This window comes from Aethalodelphis obliquidens, unplaced genomic scaffold, assembly GCF_003676395.1.
Source record: "Aethalodelphis obliquidens isolate GAN/ISIS:26980383/991018 unplaced genomic scaffold, ASM367639v1 scaffold30, whole genome shotgun sequence".
NCBI classification, from domain to species: domain Eukaryota; kingdom Metazoa; phylum Chordata; class Mammalia; order Artiodactyla; family Delphinidae; genus Aethalodelphis; species Aethalodelphis obliquidens.
Window position 1 is genome coordinate 12,930,697 of NW_020837974.1, and position 12,012 is coordinate 12,942,708.

Genomic DNA, 12,012 nt, shown 5'->3' on the forward strand with positions numbered 1-12,012 from the left:
GTGAAATTGATTTCAGACTTCTGGCCTCCAGAACTGGTGAGAGAAATCTGTATCGTTGTAAGCTACCAAATTTGTGGTAATGTGTTACAGCGGCTGTAGGAAAATAATATAGATGTATGTATTGACTATCTACCTATTCTAGGTACTTGGGATAAAAGAATCAATTAGACATAGCCCCTGATGTCAAGTTTTCTAAATAGTCTGATGGAAGGAGAGATGTCTGAAGGAAGGCTTCCTTGGAGGAGGTGATGCTTGAGCCCAGTCTAAAAACAATGAGCATTCTTTTTATTTCTTTTTCATCTCTGATTGCTGTGGCTAAACCTTCCAAAACTATGTCGAATAACAGTGGTGAGAGTGGGCAACCTTGTCTTGTTCCTGATCTTAGTGGAAATGGTTTCAGATTTTCACCATTAAGAACAACGTTGGCTGTGGGTTTGTCATATATGGCCTTTATTATGTTGAGGAAAGTTCCCTCCATGCCTACTTTCTGGACAGGTTTTACCATAAATAGGTGTGGAATTTTGCTGAAAGCTTTTTCTGCATTTATTGAGATGATCATATGGTTTTTTATCCTTCAGTTTGTTAATATGGTGCATCACATTGATTGATTTGTGCATATTGAAGAATCCTTGCATTCCTGGAATAAACCCCACTTGATCGTGGTGTATGATCCTTTTAATGTGATGCTGGATTCTCTTTGCTAGTATTTTCTTGAGGATTTTTGCATCTATATTCATCAGTGATACTGGCCTATAGTTTTCTTTTTTTGTAACATCTTTCTCTGGTTTTGGTATCAGGGTGATGGTGGCCACATAGAATGAGCTTGGGAGTGTTCCTCCCTCTGCTATATTTTGGAAGACTTTGAGAAGGATAGGTGTTAGCGCTTCTCTAAATGTTTGATAGAATTCACCTGTGAAGCCATCTGGTCCTGGGCTTTTGTTTGTTGGAAGATTTTTAATCACAGTTTCGATTTCAGTGCTTGTGATTGGTCTCTTCATATTTTTTATTTCTTCCTGATTCAGTCTCAGAAGGTTGTGCTTTTCTAAGAATTTGTCCATTTCTTCCAGGTTGTCCATTTTATTGGCATGTAGTTGCTTGTAGTAATCTCTCATGATCCTTTGTATTTCTGCAGTGTCAGTTGTTACTTCTCCTTTTGCATTTCTAACTCTGTTGATTTGAGTCTTTTCCCTTTTTTTTTGATGAGTCTGGCTAGTGGTTTATCTATTTTGTTTATCTTCTCAAAGAACCAGCTTTTAGTTTTATTTATCTTTGCTACTGTTTCCTTCATTCCTTTATCATTTATTTCTTATCTGATGTTTATGATTTCTTTCCTTCTGCTAATTTTGGGGTTTTTTTGTTCTTCTTTCTCTAATTGCTATAGGTGTAAGGTTAGGTTGTTATTTGAAATTTTTCTTGTTTCTTGAGGTAGGATTGTATTGCTATAAACTTCCCTCTTAGAACTGCTTTTGCTGCATCCCATAGGTTTTGGGCTGTTGTGTTTTCATTGTCATTTTTTTCTAGGTATTTTTTGATGTCCTCAGTGATCTCTTGGTCATTTAGTAGCATATTGTTTAGCCTCCATGTGTTTGTATTTTTTACAGTTTTTTTTCCTGTAACTGATATCTAGTCTCATAGTGTTGTTGTTGGGAAAGATACCTGATACAATTTCAATTTTCTTAAATTTACCAAGGCTTGATTTGTGACCCAAGATATAATCTATCCTGGAGAATGTTCCATGAGCACTTCAGAAGAAAATGCATTCTGTTGTTTTTGGATGGAATGTCCTATAAATATCAATTAAGTCCATCTTGTTTAATGTATCATTTAAAGCTTGTGTTTCCTTATTTATTTTCATTTTGATTGATCTGTCCATTGGTGAAAGTGGGGTGTTAAAGTCCCCTACCATTACTGTGTTACTGTTGATTTCCCCTTTTATAGCTGTCAGTCTTTGCCTTATGTATTGAGGTGCTCCTATGTTGGGTGCATAAATATTTACAATTGTTATATCTTCTTCTTGAATTGATCCCTTGATCATTATGCAGTGTCCTTCTTTGTCTCTTGTAATAGTCTTTATTTTAAAGTCTATTTTGTCTGATAAGAGAATTGCTACTCCAGGTTTCTTTTGATTTCCATTTGTATGGAATATCTTTTTCCATCCCCTCACTTCCAGTCTGCATGTGTCCCTAGGTGTGAAGTGGGTCTCTTGTAGACAGCATATATATGGGTCTTGTTTCTGTACCCATTCAGCCAGTCTAAGTCTTTTGGTTGGAGCATTTAATCCATTTACATTTAAGGTAATTATAGATATGTATGTTCCTATTACCATTTACTTAACTGTTTTGGGTTTGTTATTGTAGGTCTTTTCCTTCTCTTGTGTTACCTACCTAGAGAAGTTCCTTTAGCACCTGCTGTAAAGCTGGTTTGCTGGTGCTGAATTCTCTTAGCTTTTGCTCGTCTGTAAAGGTTTCAATTTCTCCGTCCAATCTGAATGAGATCCTTTCTGGGTAATCTTTTTTTTTTTTTTTAACATCTTTATTGGAGTATAATTGCTTTACAATGGTATGTTAGTTTCTGCTTTAAAAAGAAATTTGGAACGCTTCACAATTTGCACGTCATCGTTGCGCAGGGATCATGCTAATCTTCTCTGTATTGTTCCAATTTTAGTATATGTGCTGCCGAAGCAAGCACGCTGGGTAATCTTGGTTGTAGGTTTTTCCCTTTCATCACTTTAAATATGTCCTGCCACTCCCTTCTGTCTTGCAGAGTTTCTGCTGAAAGATCATCTGTTAACCTTATGAGGATTCCCTTGTACATTATTTGTTCCTTTTCCCTTGCTGCTTTTAATATTTTTTCTTTGTATTTAATTTTTGATAGTGTGGTTAATATGTGTCTTGGCATGTTTCTCCTTGGATTTATCCTGTATGGGACTCTCTGCGCTTCCTGGACTTGATTCCAAATCAGAAAAGCAGAAGTAAAATTGTCACTGTTTGCAGATGACATGATACTATACATAGAGAATCCTAAAGATGCTACCAGAAAACTACTAGAGCTAATCAATGAATTTGGTAAAGTAGCAGGATACAAAATTAAGGCACAGAAATCTCTTGCATTCCTAAACACTAGTGATGAAAAATGTGAAAGATAAATTAAGAAAACCTCCCCATTTACCACTGCAACAAAAAGAATAAAATACCTAGGAATAAACCTACCTAAGTAGACAAAAGGCCTGTATGCAGAAAAGTATAAGACACTGATGAAAGTAATTAAAGATGATACCAACAGATGGAGAGATATACCATGTTCTTGGAATGAAAGAATCAACACTGTGAAAATGACTATACTACCCAAAGCAATCTACAAATTCAATGCAATTCCTATCAAACTATCAATGGCATTTTTCACAGAACTAGAACAAAAATTTTCACAATTTGTATGGAAACACAAAAGACCCTGAATAGGCAAAGCAATCTTGAGAAAGAAAAATGGAGCTAGAGGAATCAGGCTCCCTGAATTCAGACCATACCACAAAGCTACAGTAATCAAGACAGTATGGTACTGGCACAAAAACAGAAATATAGATCAATGGAACAGGGTAGAAAGCCCAGAGATAAACCCACACACATATGGTCACCTTATCTTTGATAAAGGAGGCAAGAAGATACAATAGAGAAAGGACAGCCTCTTCAACAAGTGGTGCTGGGAAAACTGGACAGCTACATGTAAAAGAATGGAATTAGAACACTCCCTAACACCATACAGAAAAATAAGCTCAAAATGGATTAAAAACCTAAATGGAAGGCCAGACACCATAAAACTCTTAGAGGAAAACATAGGCAGAACACTCTGTGACATAAATCACAGCAAGGTCCTTTTTGACCCACCTCCTAGAGAAATGGAAATAAAAACAAAAAAAAAAACAAATGGGACCTAATGAAACTTAAAAGCTTTTGCACAGGAAAGGAAACCATAAACAAGACCAAAAGACAACCTTCAGAATGGGAGAAAATATTTACAAATGAAGCAACTGACAAAGGATTAATCTCTAAAATATACAAGCAGCTCATGCAGCTCAATATCAAAAAAACAAACAACCCAATCCAAAAATGGGCAGAAGACCTAAATAGACATTTCTCCAAAGAAGATATACAGATTGCCAACAAACACATGAAATGCAAATCAAAACTACAATGAGGTATCACCTCACAGTGGTCAGAATGGCCATCATCAAAAATTCTACAAACAGTAATTGCTGGAGAGGGTGTGGAGAAAAGGGAACCCTTTTGCACTATTGGTCGGAATGTAAATTAATACAGCCACTATGGTGAACAGCATGGAGGGTCCTTAAAAAAATAAAAATAGAACTACCATATGACCCAGCAATCCCACTACTGGGCATATACCCTGAGAAAACCATAATTCAAAAAGAGTCATGTACCACAATGTTCACTGCAGCTCTATTTACAATAGCCAGGATATGGAAGCAACCTAAGTGTCCTTCGACAGATGAATGGAGAAAGATGATGTGGCACATATATACATTGGAATATTACTCAGCCATAAAAAGAAACGAAATTGTTATTGGCAGTGAGGTGGATGGACCTAGAGTCTGTCATACAGAGTGAAGTAAGTCAGAAAGAGAAAAACAAATACCATATGCTAACACATATATATGGAATCTGGAAAAAAAAACAGGTTCTGAAGAACCTAGGGGCAGGACAGGAATAAAGACGCAGACTTAGAGAATGGACTTGAGGACACGGGGAGGGAGAAGGGTAAGTTGGGACAAAGAGAGAGAGTGGCATGGACATATATACACTACCAAATGTAAAATAGATAGCTAGTGGGAAGCAGCCGCATAGCACAGGGAGACCAGCTCGGTATTTTGTGACCACCTAGAGGGGTGGGATAGGGAGGGTGGGAGGGAGGTGCAAGCGGGAGGGGATATGGGGATATATGTATATGTATAGCTGATTCACTTTGTCATACAGCAGAAACTAACACACCATTGTAAAGCAATTGTACTCCAATAAAGATGTTAAAAAAAAATAAAACATAAAAAGAGTGAGCAGGAGTTAGCCAGGTGAAGAGAAAGAAGTATATGCCAACAAGAAGAGGAGCATCAATGATACAGTGAGGACTCCCAGAAGCCCAGTAAGGCCTGAGAACCACACCCAGGGGGCATGTAAACAGGAATGATGTTCAAGGTTGCACTGCAGCGTGGCTCCATGGAGACAGGGCTGCCACTGTGAGATTCTTTTCCTACCCCTCCACTGGGGACTGCATGAGAATTGACCCTATGACTCAGGAATCAGGATTCAAAATGCAGCTGCCACACCAGCTGCAAAAAGACCCCAGGTATCCCCTGCTTCTTGACATTTCTAACTTCCGACTTGGAGTCCAGGCAGGGGCATGTGGTCTGCTGAACCAGGTGGTGGGTCCATGCCAAGCTTCAAGGGAGGCTGGGAAAGTGAGTGTCTTGGACTTCCAGCTTCCCAGTTGAAGGTGGGCTATATCAAGAGGGCTCAGAAGCTAGGCAGCCAGAAAGAAGGACAATTATCACTAGGAATGGAAATGAGGGGGTGGATTTAAATGGCTTTGCAGGTTTCCTCAGAGAGAAAGGGTCTCAACTACTGAAGGAAATTAAGGAACTCTTGGCCATTAGGACTTTATTAACTCCTAAAGCAAGCCCTCCACTGCCTAAGTGGACGCTCTGGCCTTGCAAATTGAACGCCGCTCTCTGCGGTCGCATGATGTTTTATGATCGGTGTATGCGGATGCTATCCTTTACAAACCACCGGCCATTAAGGAAACAGCATGTGTTTCCATCACTGCTTCTCTGATCAGCCCAGTCTGACATTTCAAGTATTTTCTATTTCAACCCAGAAGGCCACTGTTCATGTCTTTATCCCGAGCATCTCAGAAGGCTGAGGAGACGATTCCGGGGACTACGTCTTGCCTAACAGGGACATGGGAGCCCCTGGGGGCATCTTGGGTTACTCAGTCTTTGCTAGGAGGTCCTGCTTCTCCTTAGAGAGATGCTCTCCCTGGAGTTGAATCTCTTCTTGCTTCTCCTTCTGCAGGGATATCCTCAAATCCAGACATTTTGGAAAGATTTCCATTTTTCCAGAAAACTTGAAGTCACGCATCATTGTCATTGTTGTTATAATAACCAACTTTCATGGCTCACCAAGGACCATAGAGTCCCTTCACTTAATGCCACAACAATCTTTTGAAGACATATAGATTGTAATTCACATTCTTTTTGGCCATGCTGCGTGCCTTGCGGGATCTTAACTTCAGAGATCGAACCCGGGCCCCAGCAGTGAAAGCGCCGAGTCCTAACCACTGGACCGCCAGGGAACTCCCTGTAATTCACATTTCATAGGTGGGGAAGCTGAGACAATAAGACATTAAGTGATTTAGGTAGCGAGGGTGCCAGGATGTGGGTCAAGGCCAGAGGGGATGTGTTCTTCTCTCCTTACCTATTTAATCTTAGCTCTGGTCACTCACAAGGATGTCGTAGGGCTTCACACTCAGGTCCTGCTACAGTGACATAAAGGAAAAGCCTCTGGGAAGGTGCGAAGAAATGCAAGGGTTTGCAGCAACTGAAGATTCCGCTTAGACCCCAAATACCCAGCTGAGAAATACGGACATTTGCTGTGTGGTGGGAAAATCCAGCAAAAGCCAGTACCATGCTCAAGACTCGGGACAGAGCGACGATGCTCCCCAGGTCCTGAGTGGCCGCGGCCCTGACGAGCTAGCTCCTGGGCAGTGGTCAGCAGAGGTAGGAAGGGTCACACGGTCAAGGGCAGCGGCAGCAGCGCCAACAGCGCCAGGAGCATGTGGCGGCTACTACCAGCCGTGAGGACTCCGCTTACAGCCAAGCTGGGGGCGGGGGGGGCGGGTTCAGTGCCGTGGCCCGCAGGAGGAGGGCATCGGTGACCCCTCTTGTACCCACAAGCTGGCGGAGGCTGGGGTGTACGGCAGTCACATCTGAGCTCCTCTCCCCACTCGGTCTGTGCTGACTCGGCTGCCTTTCTGCCGTGTCGCTCGCATTTATCTTGGCCACTCTCCCTCCGTGGTGCTTACCGCTCGACCCCTCTCGGACACAAACATTAATGTTGTGGGGAGTAGTTATTAATAGCTCAGAGTTGTCACATGGCTAATTTAGGGGAGATAAACGGCTTTGCAGCTTTCATCTTCCCCAAATGACAGAGGAAGGGGAAAAAATTGCAGGTACCAAAAGAGAGATTTTTGGATAGCAGCTTCTAACATGAGAATGATGCTGAGATTTCCCATTTATTTTATGTGCTATGAAGTCAAATCATTTATAGGCAAAAACAAACACATTACTGAATTTTTTAAAAAATACAGATTTAAAAATTCTAACTCTTTATATGTATCTGGTAAAACTAGTTGAACAGAAAGAGTGTGGAGGGGAAAACATGATAACTTCTGCATTTCAGAGGAGACTGGGCCTGAGGTAGATGGGCTCCCTGGGGTCTGGAATGTGCCCATCCCACCTACATCTTTCCCATGCTTAGTCTTTTCCCTGGCCAGTCAACTCATCACTGCCGCAAGCTGGGTACCAAAGAACACAGCAGGATACAAACTCTGGCATGTAAGAGGGATCCTGACCTATTGCATGCTGGTGCTCTAGGCTTGGCCTTTGAGCCTCGTGTGCCTTAGTTGGCAGTGGAGAGAATATTTCCCTCATGGAAATACATCAACACACAGTTGCTACATAAACCCCGAAGTGACCCACGTGAGTTCCTTATGTCTCTTTAGAGTGGTGGCCTTCCTGTTCTTCCTGTTCACAGCTTGCTGGGGTAGCCACTGCAGACCACCTAACACACCTGCTCCCACTTGCTTCCCTAGGAAAAGAAAATTACTCATCAAAATGAGAGAAAGTGTTGCTACGGCTGGTGAGACACCAATAGGAAGCAAAGAGTGTTGAATTGTTGATTCATTTCTGAAAGTAAATATGCACAGAACCAAATGCAAAACACAAGCCCCGTTGCTGGGTCAGGAAACAGAAATGATAGCTATCCCATTATTCTGAGCTTCTGTACGAGCATGATGTGTTTCAGGGGACTCAATTTAGAGATCAGCCAGAGGAGCCTCTGCGAGACTTCTGTGCACATCCGGGTTCCGTGCACGTCCTGCGATCTGTGCAGCGTGCCAAGGCCATTAGCAGTCTACACGGCTGTGGGCTTAGTAATCACTCCTCTAGGGTCTTAGCTGAAAGTCTTGAGATGTGAGCCCCTGTTTCAGACATGCCCACTACGGGAGCCAATTCCGCCAGAGCGGATTAAAGGCGTGTGGGGCAGGACAAATCTCCTCCTCCACTAAAGCCACCTTATCCTTGCCTTTCGAAGACGACACTCCTTCTTTTGAAGAAGCCACAGTCACCAGCATGTAAACGAGGAGCTCCTTTCCCAGGACTGGAGATTGATCCAGTTCTATCCACATGTTCTGGCCTGCTGCTTCTGCAAGGATTGTCAGGTACTGGCCAAGGTCAGGAGACCTGTCGGTACCCCAGAGACTGGGACTCAGCAAACTGGCAGAGGAAGGAAGGGATGCTGTGATCCCTTGAGCCAGCCAGGCTCATCAGACCCCAGAGGTGGAGGCAAAGATGGGGAGGGGGAAGGACGGTTAGAGGAAAAACAGTTGACATTTGAACAATGCAGGGGTTGGGGAGCCGACCCCCTGTGCAGTCAAAAATCTGCATATTATTTTTGACTCCCCCAAACTTAACTACTAGTAGCCTCTCGCTGACTGGAAGTCTTACTGACAAATGGTCAATTAACACACATTTTGTATGTTATATACGTGTCCATATATATTTTGCGCATTCATGACATACCTTTTTCTTTTTTTATATATATTTCTAGGCTACATAGTTCATCATGAGCTTTTCCAAATGTTTGCAAATTTCCAATGTATTTATAGAAAAAAATCCATGTATAAGTGGACCTGTGCAGTTCAAACCCGTGTTGTTCAAGGGCCAACTGTACCCAGATTTGTTTCATTGTGAAGCTCTCAAAATCATTCATTTTAATCACAGCCTCCCCCATGCAGCTTTTAATCAGTGGCTCCGTCCTTCCATTTAATAACGTCCTTAGCACTTTTCTTTGGTGAGAATGCTAAAGGGATTGAGGAATAAAGAGACACCATGATGCTGCTGATTGCACAAAACAGTCAACATCTGAGAAATTTTGATAAATAAACAAATTTACATGTAACTCTTCCACCCCCACACCATGCTTCATTCTACAGAGGCTCTGAGGGAGCTCACAAGAATATAAGTAATATGATAAATAAGAGTTGAAATTTTAAATTATAGCGTAGGAAAATATAGACATAATAAAGAGACATGTCTGGTAGAAACCCAAGAGTTATATATGGTTCAATAAGGCAAAAGGGTAACTATTAAAATTGGGGAGAGTTTCCTGTCCACCAAAATAAATCAGAAATATAATTTATTACAAATATCACTGTTTTGATTCCTTTCCCTTGAATTATATTAATTCTTCAGGCTAAACGAAAATTTTCTGGTCAGTGGGTCTAAAATTTTTCTTTCACGTGGAGCATCATAGAAGAGACAAAGCAACAGCTTTAGCGTCATGTCTGCAGTAATGCAGAAGCAGATTTGTGCAGTAGTTTCTTACAGAATTCCTCAGTGTGAGCAGAGGGGCCATTTAAGAAAGACTCTTTTACAAATCAGTGAGCTGGAAACCAGAGTGGCAGAAATCACTGCCACGGAACAGAATAAAGAAAAAAGAATGAAAAGAAGTGAGGGTAGCTTGGGAGACCTCTAGGACAACGTCAAACACACCAACATTCTCATTATAGGGGTCCCAGAAGGAGAAGAGGGAGAGAAAAGGCCTGAGAAAATAGTTGAAGAGATAATAGCTGAAAAATTCTCCAACATGGGAATGGAAACAGTCACCCAAGTCCAGGAAGTGCAGAGAGTCCCATAGAGAATTAACCCAAGGAGGAACGCGCTGAGACACATAGTAATCAAACTGACAAAAATTAAAGGCAAAGAGAAAGTATTAAAAGCAACAAGGGGAAGCAACAAATAACATACAAGGGAATCCCCATAAGACTATCAGTTGATTTTTCAGCAGAAACCCTACAGGCCAGAAGGGAGTGGCACGATATATTTAAAGTGATGAAAGGGAAAAACCTACAACCAAGAATACTCAGCAAGATTTGACAGGGAAATCAAAAGCTTTACAGACAAAAGCTAAAAGAATTCAGGAAAGGCTCTTTTGCTGCAGGAACTAAGTAATATGTATTTCTCCAATGGTTGGGTCTAATGTCTTCAAGTACATTTGGTGTACTCGGTGTACATCAGAATTATTTGCTAACGTGTTTAAAAATATATAGATACTTAGATTCGCTATCTTGCCATAGATTCAGACTCAGTGAATTGAAGTGGGCATCTGTATTTTTAATAATCTCCCCAGGTGCCCCTTATATCTACCAAAGACTGAAAACCATTGGTCTGTTCTGGTCCCAGAACTTCTCTGGTTCTACCAGCTAGGGTCCTTCTCTGGGGCTTCTTTTTAGATTTGCTTAACATATTGAGACACTTTAGGTAATCACTTCAAAAGATACCTCACTGGACCTCCCCAAGTAAACAACCAAGTCAATAAACTCAAGACATATAAAGCTTTACTTTTATATACCAGAGCAGCAAGTACAAGGAAACTTCCCCCGTGTGTTGGATTCTAGCAGATTTAAGTTGTAGAGCATGAATCAAAGTTGTATTCATTAAACACCAGGAAGGTAATTATGTTTGGGAATATATAAGTGCTTTCCCTCATGGGTAGGAAGAAAGGCATATTAGAATCTCTACTGGATTCATTTCCCTTTCTCCTGATAACTTTTCCCTTTCCAGGATGTTTTCTTTGTGTCTACATGGGGCTCCCAGTTCAGCAATTTGGCTGAAATAGTCAGCTGAATATGAGTCAGTTTGGTTAACAAAAAGTTAATTAAACTGGTTGCTTATTAATTAAATAAGTAGCACATACGTTTAACAAAAACTGGCCTCAAAAACCTACAAAATTATTACATGTGCACAAAAATTTTTCAATGAATCATTAAATATATTAGCAAAATATACACATTTAACCATCCATGAAGGAAGGTGGTTAATTAAATTATGTTGCATTCACAGGATGAACTAATACGCAGTCATTAAAAAGTAATCCATTCACCATAAAAACGAACAAAGTACTAATATTTTGTGAATGAACCTCAAAAATATGATGCTAAGAGAGGGGAGTGATATCAACAAAATGGCACGGGAGGATGTCCCCAGCTCATAACCACACACACAAATAACAATCTGGCAGCCATTCATGGACAAAAGTGCCTTTGTGGGAGCTTTGAGAACCAGATGGAAGGTTGCAAAAACCTAGTGAAGCCCAAGATCAAAGAGACCTACTTTGAGAAGGCATGTCCATGTCCTGGTGGAAGGATTGTTGAATGTGGTCACAGCTGCAGACTGAAAGGGGTCCCATTCCCTTGTGGACTCAGCTCTAGCTTCTCTCGGCCATTGTCCTGCAACCAGTCCCAACTGCCACCCACCCATGCCCCTGGTAAGAGGCTTGTTGGCCTTGGTTCCAACTGAAGACTCTGAATCAGGCTCCAACTCCAGCATGGTCCAGAGTCAGCCCTGCCTGCCCTGGGACCCAACAATGCCAGTCTGTACCCCTGGTATCAGGCCCACTGACCTCAGTCCTGACTCTGGACTCTGAAGTATCCCCGTGGCCAGCTCTAGCACTGCTGTACTGAAGTCTCAGACTCAGTTCTGCCTGCCCAGGAGTGGACCTAGGGACTTGGGGGGAGGGCACATTCAGGGACCTGACAGGAGCCACACTCATCTGTGCCACTGGGAACAGGCTTGCCAGCCATGTATCCACCCATGGACCCAGCATCAGCTACAGGATGAAGCTCCAGTCCCACTCAACTATGATCTCAGAAGCAGTCTCAGTAGGA

General features: G+C 41.8%; 1 non-coding gene across 1 annotated transcript; it reads right to left on the reverse strand.

Moving 5' to 3' along the window:
* Positions 1 to 2,582: 2,582 nt before the first annotated feature.
* Positions 2,583 to 2,688, reverse strand: LOC113630814 (U6 spliceosomal RNA). Its single transcript, XR_003437098.1, has one exon. It is a non-coding gene; the product is annotated as a U6 spliceosomal RNA (small nuclear RNA).
* Positions 2,689 to 12,012: the final 9,324 nt, after the last annotated feature.